The sequence below is a fragment of the Apis laboriosa genome, unplaced genomic scaffold (genome assembly GCF_014066325.1).
Source record: "Apis laboriosa isolate Shangri-la unplaced genomic scaffold, ASM1406632v1 scaffold18_cov149, whole genome shotgun sequence".
In the NCBI taxonomy this organism is placed as follows: Eukaryota; Metazoa; Arthropoda; class Insecta; order Hymenoptera; family Apidae; genus Apis; species Apis laboriosa.
In genome coordinates, this window is record NW_025222233.1 from 2310990 (window position 1) to 2322719 (window position 11730).

The window sequence follows — 11730 nt, forward strand, 5'->3', positions numbered from 1 at the left end:
AATTGAAACAAAGTTCATTGTATAGAATTTTAATTTTCGCGCGAATTTATGAAAAATCGCGCAGCTTTAAAAAACCAATCAGAAAGCCGCTAAGATCAAGCCAGACGAATTACTGCGCATCATGATGCGCATGGCGTCAGTCTCAAGTTGAAAATTGTGATGACAGATCGTATTTCACCGGCTAAGATTCGTAATTGTGTAAAAATATTTATTAATAGGATATTATAATACAATTATTGATTTTAATTATTGATTATTAAATCTTGTGTAATTAAATATATATTTGTTTAATCATTACTATACTAAAATTGCATCTGTGTGCCAGATTATCGTTTGATTGGAATTTCGAAGACAGAATAAGTTCGAAAGTGAATAGTTTTTGTGCATATCGTGACAATTAGGAGATAATCCGACGATTTTTATACTAAAAATATGGTAAGAATTTATTTATTTTAAGAGAAATATAATTATTATAAATTTATTTTGTCTCTTTATTCTTTCTTATTCACATAGTATAGAAGTAATTAGATAGAAGTATAGATTATTGTATTGTATCAATTCACACATATATATATCACACATATTCTTCTATATTTATTTCCGAAAGGCGTATGTTATTATCGTATATTATTATCGTATGTTATTATTTCTGTGATTGTTTTGATTCTAAGTTTGAAGGCCGAGGTTGAACAAATTTTGTATACAGTCTTTCTAGGAAATTGACGGTCACACGTTCCAAATTGTCGAATCGCTGAGTGTATCCCCTCTCCAATTTATAATTCGAAATCAAAACACGGCGTATCATTTGATCATTGAAATTCGTAATGATAAGACGCTTTAGATATGTGATCTATCTATTCGGTAATATTTATTTAAAAGTTATTCTTTTATTTTTTTATATTACTATTTTATCATTCAATTATTTATTGATTATTATTATTATTGATAATTCTTCGAGGAATAATTTATTTTTTTTATTTTGATTATTAATTTTTATATTCGTATTTTATTAGTTAGTTAGTTACTAGTTCGTATTAGCTTTTAAAATAGGATTTGAATTAAATTGTTTTAATACGATCAATTGAATTTTATATATTTGTACATTTATTTTGAAGATTTCTTTTTTGCACAAGTAAAATAATTGTTAAGATTATTTTAGGCGGAGAAAAAAGATTTTCAATATAAATACCATAATGTGTAAATTTTAAGTTAAGAGAAATAGAGTTTAAATTTCAATCTTTTGTATTAGAATTTTAATTTTTATTATTATTAAAATTTATTAGAAATTGAATTATTTTTTTATTAAAATTTTTAAAATTGAATACACTTTCATCTTTTATTATTTCAAGATTTTAATGAATGCTTTTTGAATTTTTAAGAAAGATAATTATATGTAATATTTTATATTTTATTACATTTTGTTTATAGGATTTGGAAATTCTTTGTGAAAATTTGTCTTGAACTTTAGTATTAAAAAATATTTGTGACCATACACAATGCGATCGGTGGTCACTGTTTATTTCATATTAGTAGTATATATTTTTTTATTTTTTAAAGCACAAAATAAATTTATTAAATTAACATTATGGTATTTATATTGAAAATAAATTTAATGATAATAATCATACAATTTAGTGAAATTAGAATCAGTGTTTGTTCGCCAATTATACAATATGAACGGGTTGATAGTTTTTATTTTTATTTTTTTTTATATCAATATTCAATATAGAGTAGAATCAATGGTTCAAGAGAATAAGGCGATTATTTATCACACGAAGAGGTTATTATTTTTTCTTTTATGTAAATTTATATTTTTCTATTGAAAAATTAGAACATTAGAGAATTTCAATTTTTTAATTCCTTTTTTATATTTGAAAATTGCAATTATTATTATTATTATATCTTATCAAAATTTCAATTCTTATTATTACATTTATAAGTTGTAATATTTTATTTGTTACAGATATTTCCTAGTTTTTATGATGACTTCCCATGGGCCATCACAATATTGATGGCAATGCAGATTCTTCGCATCTAATGGTGAGTCGCATGCATTTTGATTCCTCCAGTCACTCAATCATGTCCTAGAATAAAAGATATTAAAAAAAAAATTCAAATCGACACGGGTGATTGGTTGTATACGTAGAATTTTGTACGAGCATAGTGACCACGATATTTATATATCGTGAATAGTACAATTTCCTTTTTTTTGTGTTTTATTTATTCTTAGTTCAGGCTAGGTCTTCTTGTACATCGCGTTTTTAAATATTAGTAATTTTCAAGTTATGAATATTTGTACATAAATTACAAATATTTGAATAAATAATAAATAATACAATAATAAATCATTTTTAATTTCATCTTCTTTTTCATATTAGTATTTTAAATTTAATTGCTTTTGATTTTCAAGATAGTAAAGATAATAGTTTTATCCCTCTTGTTCGAAAATATATTAAATATTATGTTCAAGAAGACACTTCGCGACAGGTAGATTTTGAAATCAAAGTTACAAATTTTGAATATTTATTTCGTATTTTCGAAAATATGCTTTGATTAATGAATCGCCTGAGGATTATTAATATTGAACTTAAAATCAATTATTTTATATTTTAAAATCAATTATCGAATTGTATTTTAATTATTTTTTAAATAAACATATTTCCTTTTGATCAATGATTTTGTTGTAGAATATTAAGATTTCAACAATTTTTTAAATTAATAAAAAGTAAAGTATAAAGTAGAGTCATGAAATTTAAAAGATTATTGAGATTATACAAAATCAAGTTTATTAGCCCGTTAGATACAAAATATTTAAATATTAATACTATTTAAATCTATCTTTTTAGCATAGGATTTTCAGATTTAATCCCTTCCGTGTTTATTGCCAAGAATCCATTCACGTGCCCAGGTGCTACTTGAATGGAAGAGAGGCAATAGGCACGATGATATTAGTTCATAAATTAATAAAAATTTTTGAGCGATTGACGATGAGTTAGTGTATCGTGCACGACGTATTTTCCACATTGTGTGTGTATGTGTGGTTAGACTGTGGAATTGCGTCGTTTTAACAATTTATCAATTCAATTACAATTTATGATAACAATATTACATTCGTTGTATCGTATATAATTAAAAAATGATAGAATTGTCTTATTCTCAAATTTTAATTGTAAAAATATTTAATTTATTTCTATTCCAATAATTGTTCCATGATTTATTTGGAAAGCGTGTATTTTTTTCGATTATAAAAATATTCATTAAAACCAATGAAATTTTATTACCTTTCACGCAATGGTCGCTAATCTTCGTCAATCGATTTCAGAAAAATGGTACGTAAAATTAGAGTGTGAATGTAGCGTGTCAAGCTCGGGCGTCGGAGGCGTCCCGGGACGCTTTCCCTAGTGTAGGCTTTTTTGCACCCGAGTGTTATGCGTGAGAACCGTTGAATGAATGTGTTGGTGTGCCTGTTTCTCTATTTTTTTAAATATAGGGCTAGGTAGGATAGGTAGTATACTTCTGGTGTGTATGTTAATTATAAGTAGGTAGGGCCGGGCAGATTGTCACAGTCTCCGATCGGGTAGGCGCGTTTTCGCGTGGCAATCTGTTTCAGGAAATCGAGTTCGAAAAATCGAGGATAAAGCAGAGAATGCTATTCATCTCTGGCTTCGAGTTTTCGAATTCCGTGGTCGCGGTCGCGAGATAAATTCGAATCGAACGTTGAGCTCGAGATTCTGTGCGTGTACGATCATTACGATCGTTCATGTGCATTTAGCTTCCGCGATTTAGCTTTTTTTTTTTCTTTTGTTTGCGACCAGTGAATCTCGAGCCTAGATTTAAGTTTCAGCGGGCATTGCGCCCGAAGGAGGAAGACCGAAGAGGCCTCGACAAACTGTCGCGAAGAGGGGCTGCAACGAATGGCTTCTCATCTTTTGGATCTGTTTTTTGGGTCCAAAGGATGGGAAGTCATTGTTACTATTTTGTCACTATGCTCGTTTTAGTAATATGTAGTAAATGTTGTATCGTGCAGCCGATTTACATGCAATTTATTGGCTCATCGGATCCAATCATAATGGGCATCGCGATTTATATATAGAATTATGATTGATTAATTACGGATTGAATAGAATTGCGTTTACAAATCTCGCGTTTTGAATAATTAGTGTTGCGAAAAATAATTACGGGTTGAATTAGTGTTGCGTTAAAATTAAAATCGCGTATAGTATTAGTATTGCGAATCGTGAGACATCGCGTTTTTTATTAAATATAAATTGTATAATTTTTTATAATATTACAATCAATGTCATTTATTTTTGATCAATTGTTAATTTCTTAATCGTAGTCGAAAAGTAATGATTTAAAAATTTTTTTTTTAAGAATTAATGTAACAATGTTGCTCCACCGCGATTGTTTTTATTTTGTTATTATTTTCCAATTAGTGTTGCGTTGAAAAATGATCGCGTTATTTCAAGTAGTGTTGCGAATATGAATGCCCAATTTTCCATTTCTATTGTGGAAATTTTTGTTCCTGAATCACTTGGTGTAGTTAAAAATGCTACATGGGTGATCGTACAACAGCAGTTGTTAAGCAGACTGCATTGGATATTTCGCTATATATATATATTATATATTGCACTTATTGAAATTTGAGTGCATAAAGTAATATATTAATATCACGCATATAATTAATTGTTTCTACGAATTTTTCTATTTTTTTTTTTTTTTTTTATCAGTGATACAAAATAAATATTTCACTTACAGTTTCATATTGAGTGGAAAATATTTGTCTTCTAGAGGCCTTTCTAGCTAATAAATTGATTTCTTTTTCAGTGCCTCATATTGCCTTTGTTATAAAAATGCAGCTATAATTATATTTTTATTGATGCAAAAAAGTTTTATAGTTTTTTATGGTAAAGTTAAAAAAGGAACCATAAATAATTTCACTTATTTTTTTTTCCATTTTGATATTCAATATAAGTTTTCAATTTATGAATTGTTTAATTAACTATTAAATATTTTTGTTTTTGATTTTCAAAATTTTGATTCAAATAATAAATTTTTTTTTTATTTTTCTAAAATTAATTTAAGCAATAATAATTTAGTTTTATTCAATTTTTATTATTCATTATTATATACATTTAATATATTTTTCTTCAGATATATAAATTATCTTTCTTTTTAATTATTAATGTAAAATAAGTTTATTTTAGATATATTAATTGGAAGAAAAAATAAGTTTATCAAAATTATATTGTATAAAATTTTACTAATTCTTTGTAGTTTGATTTGTTTCAGATGGAATCAAAATTTTATATGGAAATTGAAGAAATCAAAATTTCATAGTGGAGTTTATATAATAGCTTCAAACAAATCTTTAAATTTTTATGTATAGGTAATATATCTTTAAATTAGAAAGAGGTTAAAAAGAAAATTAATTTTTATTTAGATAGGTTTAGTATACAAATTTTTAAATTGTTAGGTTAAATAATTGTTAGATAAACATTAAAAAACATGTAGGAATTACAAAGAATTAAAAATAAATTTAAATCAAACTAATCTGAGTTGCAATTAATAGGATTAATAATAAAGACACATAGTATTTTTAAATGCATACATTGTATGCAAGATTTTTAAAAATTGCATTTATTTCATGCAAAATTTTCTAAGTATGTAGGTTAGTTATTAATTTAAGGATTAATAAACTATAATTTAAGTACAAATTTTGAGACATCAATAGATTTGTAGAAAAAAATCTTTAACTATTACTTGTTTTAAGAAAAATATATTTGTAAGTAAATGCATGTGCAATTGAAGGTGTTAGTGGTTATGATAGTGGTATTGATGATAGTAGAATTTAATATAATTCAAAAAATAAGTATAAATTTTTGGAACATATTTCGTTCATTTATTTATTTTTATCTTTTTTATTATCAATATTTTATATTTTTATTGTTATGAAAATATAAAATATTGATACATGTACAAAGTAACATGTGTGTGTCTTGTTATGTAGAATTGTATAATTAAAGTAAGATATAATTTAATTTTTTTATTTTCAGGTTTAATTTTCCGCGCTAGTTTTCTTTACAAATCCTTTTGTTGTTTATGTTGTACAACGATTAAAAATTTAAACGTAATAATCACGCACCAAAAGGAAAATTTGTATGAAAATAAATAAGTTTTTGCGTAAAAGAAGGGATAGGAAACGAATATCTCCAATTTGTAGCAACGCGAGACTTAGAAATCATAATATTTGATATACAATTTATAATTATATCATATATAACTAATATTCATAACTGATATAATTATAAATTATATAGCAAATAATGTGAGCTAATTGGCTGTGTTCGCGATTAGATTATTAAATAGTTTAAAAAAATTTTTTTTTTATTATTGAAGCTGTAAATTATAGATTTCTAAAATGTAAATGCATATATAAATTTTTAACGTGATTTCATAATTCGATAAAACCTATTAATTAAATCTTTGATTAAAAAATTTGAAATATAAAACTTAGGAAGAAAAAATAGTAAAAAATGAATGACATTTAAAATCGAATATGTGTAAAATAATCGTTATCAGACAGATTAAATTTGATTTAAATAGAATATTTTTAAGATCAATTAAATTTAAAGACTTTTAAGTAAACTTTTTTTAAGTAAAAATGTTAGAATATAAAACTAATAACAATAATGATAATATTGATTTTAGAAAAAAAATTCGGTAATTCTGTAGTTTTCTCAATTTTAATTATTTAAATTTGGTTTTTTTAAAACTTTATTCTAGCATCAATTGAGAGAAATTCATAAAAAAATCTGTATATTTTTACTTAAAGTATAACACGTTAGATGGCGTTAACAGTCCTGATTGAGATCGATATATTAGAATATATTCCGTAAGATGTCACCTCTATTCAGTTTCTCATCCATGTTAATAATAATATAATGTGCAAACGATAAATCGTATGCTTTTTAATAAAATAATAATGATAATTCAAGTAATTGCGGAAAAATAAATTGCAAAAAGATATATAATAAATTTATTAAAATTTTATAATTTCTTTTATATTTATATAATATGAATATAATATATAAATATAAATACAACAAATGTAGAATAATAAATATAATTTAAAAAAAAAAACAAGATAATTATTTGTAAATTCATATAACTATCTTTTTTATCGATTATCAATTATATAACGATAACATTTTTTTATAGTAAAATCTCCTACAAAATGCTAACATCTAGATAGATTAAACAAATGGGTTATTACAGTTATTACTTTATAATTTTATTAACAAAAAAATATGATTCATTTCACGTTTACATTACTCCTCACAATTAGATTAATCCTTGTTAGCGTATCATTTATGTTTCGTTATATAAAAGAATTAGATAATTTGCATCAATTATAATAATGATTAATGTGTTATCATCGTGTCAACATTGCTTTATTTAATTTATTTTCGTATATTACTTACGTAACCTCAATTCAAAAGCGGACACAATGGTATACGTTAATCAAATGATTAAATAACCCAATAATAACAATTCATGGTAAAAAAAAAAAGCAATTGCGCGGAATGCTCGTATTCGTAAATGCATTGGATATTCGCGAAATTAACGAATCAACGAAAATCAGCAAATATCGTAACGATATAACGTAATGGAAAAATAACTCGAACCACTAATTTAAATAATTGCGTGCGCTTTTGTTCTGTATTGACTACTTTAATAAATTGTAGTTGAATGAAAATCGATTTTTTATCGATTTACGCACGGTCATCGAACTAATTGGAAACACGTACTAGAATTCTCTTCAAACCTGAGGAGATACGATAAAACGATAATCACGATTAGGAATAGAGAGTTTGTTGACGAGGGACGAAAAAAAAATTCTTGGTACACAGCAGGTCGGACAACGGCCTCCGTTGCACTCGGTTTACTTTTTTAAATAGTTGTCGACTAATTTTAACTACATCGCGGTTTTATTGCGTAACTGACCTATACCGAATCAAATCATCCTGTCTTTCTTTCTCTTCTTATCGCGAGTCTTCTCCGATTTTTCTTTTCTTCCTTCTACGCTCGGTGTCCCCGTTGTTATTTAAATTGGAACAAGAACACCGAACAAAATATTTTCTTGATTCCGGCTTCGACTCCCACAACGTTGCACTTTTTTTCACGGACCATGGAAACATTTTCGCGAGTCTATGGATAGAGGTTAAGGCTCTTTTTCGCGCTCGGAAAAAGAGAACCATTTTTAATCGTACTTACACATACAGTCGAATTATACGTGTAAATCGAATTACGCGCGCGTAGACGGTGTAACGATTTTTCGATTTTCTTGTTTCGCTCGCGGAAACGTGGAGCGGAATTAGCATGGTTGGGTCGAGTCTGCATGTTGCGGCTGAAATTTTTTTTTCGTGGTGAAAGAGAACCGTATTTGCTACTATATATGGTATATATGGCCAGAAAAAATAGACCGACGAGAGAAACTGTGAAAAATGTAAAAATAACGGAGACTTGAAAAATGAGCGAGAATACTTCATTTCTCGTGGAACACGATTCGCGATAGCTAGTGTAATACAGTGCAATGGAAGCATCGTTTATCGATGTACCTGTACGAAGAAACGTGACATTTAGGGGGCCGACAGAAATAGTCTATCTAATGCTTATCGCGTGAACCTTATCTACACGTTTTTCCTCCGGCAGAATGAATACTCTCGCGCCCACGAAAAGCGGCAACCTATTTAAGAATCTCTTTCAGATACGAGTTCTTCTCGTTACGCCGAGATCAACTTTTGAAATAATAAATTGCAAGATACACGTTTCGCAACTTTTTTCTTTGCCGAAAAAATATTAATATACGACGGTTTCTTTACCGTAATATAGAGATATTAAATAAAATCAAATTTCGATCAATTTCAACGCTATTTACATTTACTAATCGAAATCTCGATTAATTTGCTCGTCCAAACTTCTCAAATATATATATATATATATATATATAACGAAACGTTGGTCTGTTTTTTCCCTCGCTCTCTCACACTTTCGTTAATCTCTCCTCGATAACGACAAGACCATCACCTACATTGTTTCGTCATTAATTTTTGTCGGGAGAAAAAGACGATTCCAGAATTGCGCAACATCCGTTGTCTTTCTTTAATCATACATCTCGCTGGGAAGGATCCCAGGACGTTTCCGACCATTCTGTCCCCGAATCTCTTTTTCTTTCGTAACACTCTTGAGAACGATTCTTTCTTTCGCGCGTGTACACGATGCTTATCGTTAATTGCGACTCCCATTAAAACGTTCTGGAAATTTTTTGGAAATATCTTTTTTCTTTTTTTTTTTTGGATTCAAGGATCGAACTTGGCCTTCCATTGTCCTCTTCCTCGAGATCCACCCTAGTGAATCTCGAGACAATACGTCGCAAAAACTGTCCGACGAGAGTTTGTACGAGAGTTTGTTTGACGTTCTGCTTCACGCCACGCAGAACGTCTAAAACGTGGGATTTCCATTGCTGCGAGTAGGACTAATTTTTAAAAACGCGTCCGAACCTTAGAAATTGTCCGACGCATAGGTAAACAACCGAGAATCGTCTGCTAATTCGATTTGCATCCCCCTTCGTCGAATCCAATTAACGACGAATTGCCAGGCTTCCCGGATAATCGCTTGCCATCCGCAATTAAATTCGTCCCATTGTCAAACATTTTCACTTCTTCCCTCTCTCTTCTCTGATATTCCCCTCGATACAAAGAGATCCGTGAAAAAGACACGTCTTTTTACGTTGTAAAATACAATTAAAAAAAACCTCGTAATTATAAAGTTCCACTTGCGTGCATCTGGCGATAGAATGGCAATTTTTTTTACGTTTCCTTCGTGGCAAAGGTCGAGATCGATTTTCGGATCCCGTTTCGATGGAAGAAGAGGCTGCGTGCAAAAAGACACGCGGCTTGGTTCGCGTGCTAGATTCCGTGCGAAACGGGGTTATCGGCGGTGCGACCTTACGAGAAAACGAATCCGCGTGATCATTCTTGACTGAGTTTGGGAACGCGAACGATAGCTGGATGCACACGTTGCGCTCGATCCGGCGCGATTGATAGTCGGCAGCGAGCCGATTCGCCTCGCGCATCTTGCTCCTACGTGAAGGAATTCGGTAACAAGAACGTTCGACTATCATTTTTTTATTCGCTTCGAAACGGATCTCGAATATACGTCGAATATATCTTCCTTCCAATACCGCGTATCCGGTATATTTGAAATTTTGCAGAATTTTCTAGTGGAATCCGATTAGAATTTATATATATATAAATTATACATTATTATACATAATTATACATAAATTATATATATATATATATATATATGTTGTACGTAGTTGATCTTGAACGTGTTTACGTAAAGAGATTATACGGGAATGGAAATGTAATGTTGATAAAACTAAGTAAAAATTATCGATATGCATGTTTATATATTTTACGAATTAATCATTCACAAAGTGTATATATATATATGTATGTATAAGTTGAATTCACGAAGCATTCGCTAATTTTCTTTCTTTCATCGAGACTCGTGTAAAAGAGTTGGAGCTGCTTGTTCCGGTAAAGATGGAAACCGCCTTTGATCCCCCGCAAATCAAGTCTTTTCAATTTGGACCGTTCGTAAACGAAATCGTGCCGCTTCGTAATTACGAAAGTAGAAGTCTGAGAAAGGTTTTCCAAGTTTGCGGCGGCGTTTCGCCTCGTGCAACACTTCGTGTTAAATAGGAACGGAGCAAGGAGTACGAAGAAGAGGGAGAGGGGGTCGGTGGAAGAGGGAAGAGCGTTCCTGTAACACGAGGTTAACCGAGAGAAACGTCGTGCGCGCGACCAAGTAAATTCGGAGACAAGCTCGTGTGAGAAGCGGTGAAAAGCGGGGAAGAAAGAAACGGACGGGCACGCCCTGCGCGGTGACGAGCTCGATGAAAATAGGAGGCAACCGAATTTCCCGAGTGAAAGGATAGAGCGAACTTTTTCTCTTCAGCTATCTCTCGCGGAAGAGCTTCTTTGCGAAATGTTTATCGAGCTTGAAAAGGGAAACCATTTCTACCATTGACAGCGACGATTCTAAATCTCCTGCGAATGCAATTCGCTCGAGTATCGTGGCAAGTTTTTTTCAATGCGAAAAAAACGCATTTACCGCGCTATTCTGACCTTAAATGTACAACCTTAAATTCACGTCGCGTTGAAACTGGGGGAGAGAGAGAGAAAAAAAAAGAAAGAAAAGAAAAAGTACCTTTGGCTGGAAACGTATCAAGAAATTTGTTTAAAGAGGAGGAGAGCGAGTTTATCAAGTTTCTCGAATAAGGCCAAGTCGCGAGATATGGTGAGGTAAAAATTTCTTTGGGGAAAACGGTCAAAGGGACGGGAAAGTTGAAAGCGGTCATCGCGTTGGAGCGGCTCGAACGAAATTTGCGTCGGTGTATACGATGGGCTACGTTTTCCAAGGCTCGCCACCATCGTCGATCCGTGAAACAAGCTCGAGAAAATTTCTCGAGAAACGCTCGCGCCTAGTGCCCTCTCTCTCTCTATATATATATATATATATATATATATATCTCGTCGAAAGTTGTTGAACCGAATCGAAGTGGCGTTTTATCAGCGGCTCGTTACAACTATGTCGAGCGACATCCACCGACACAGGATCGTTTCGATACAATCCTTCGTTACGCAGATCCGATCTTGT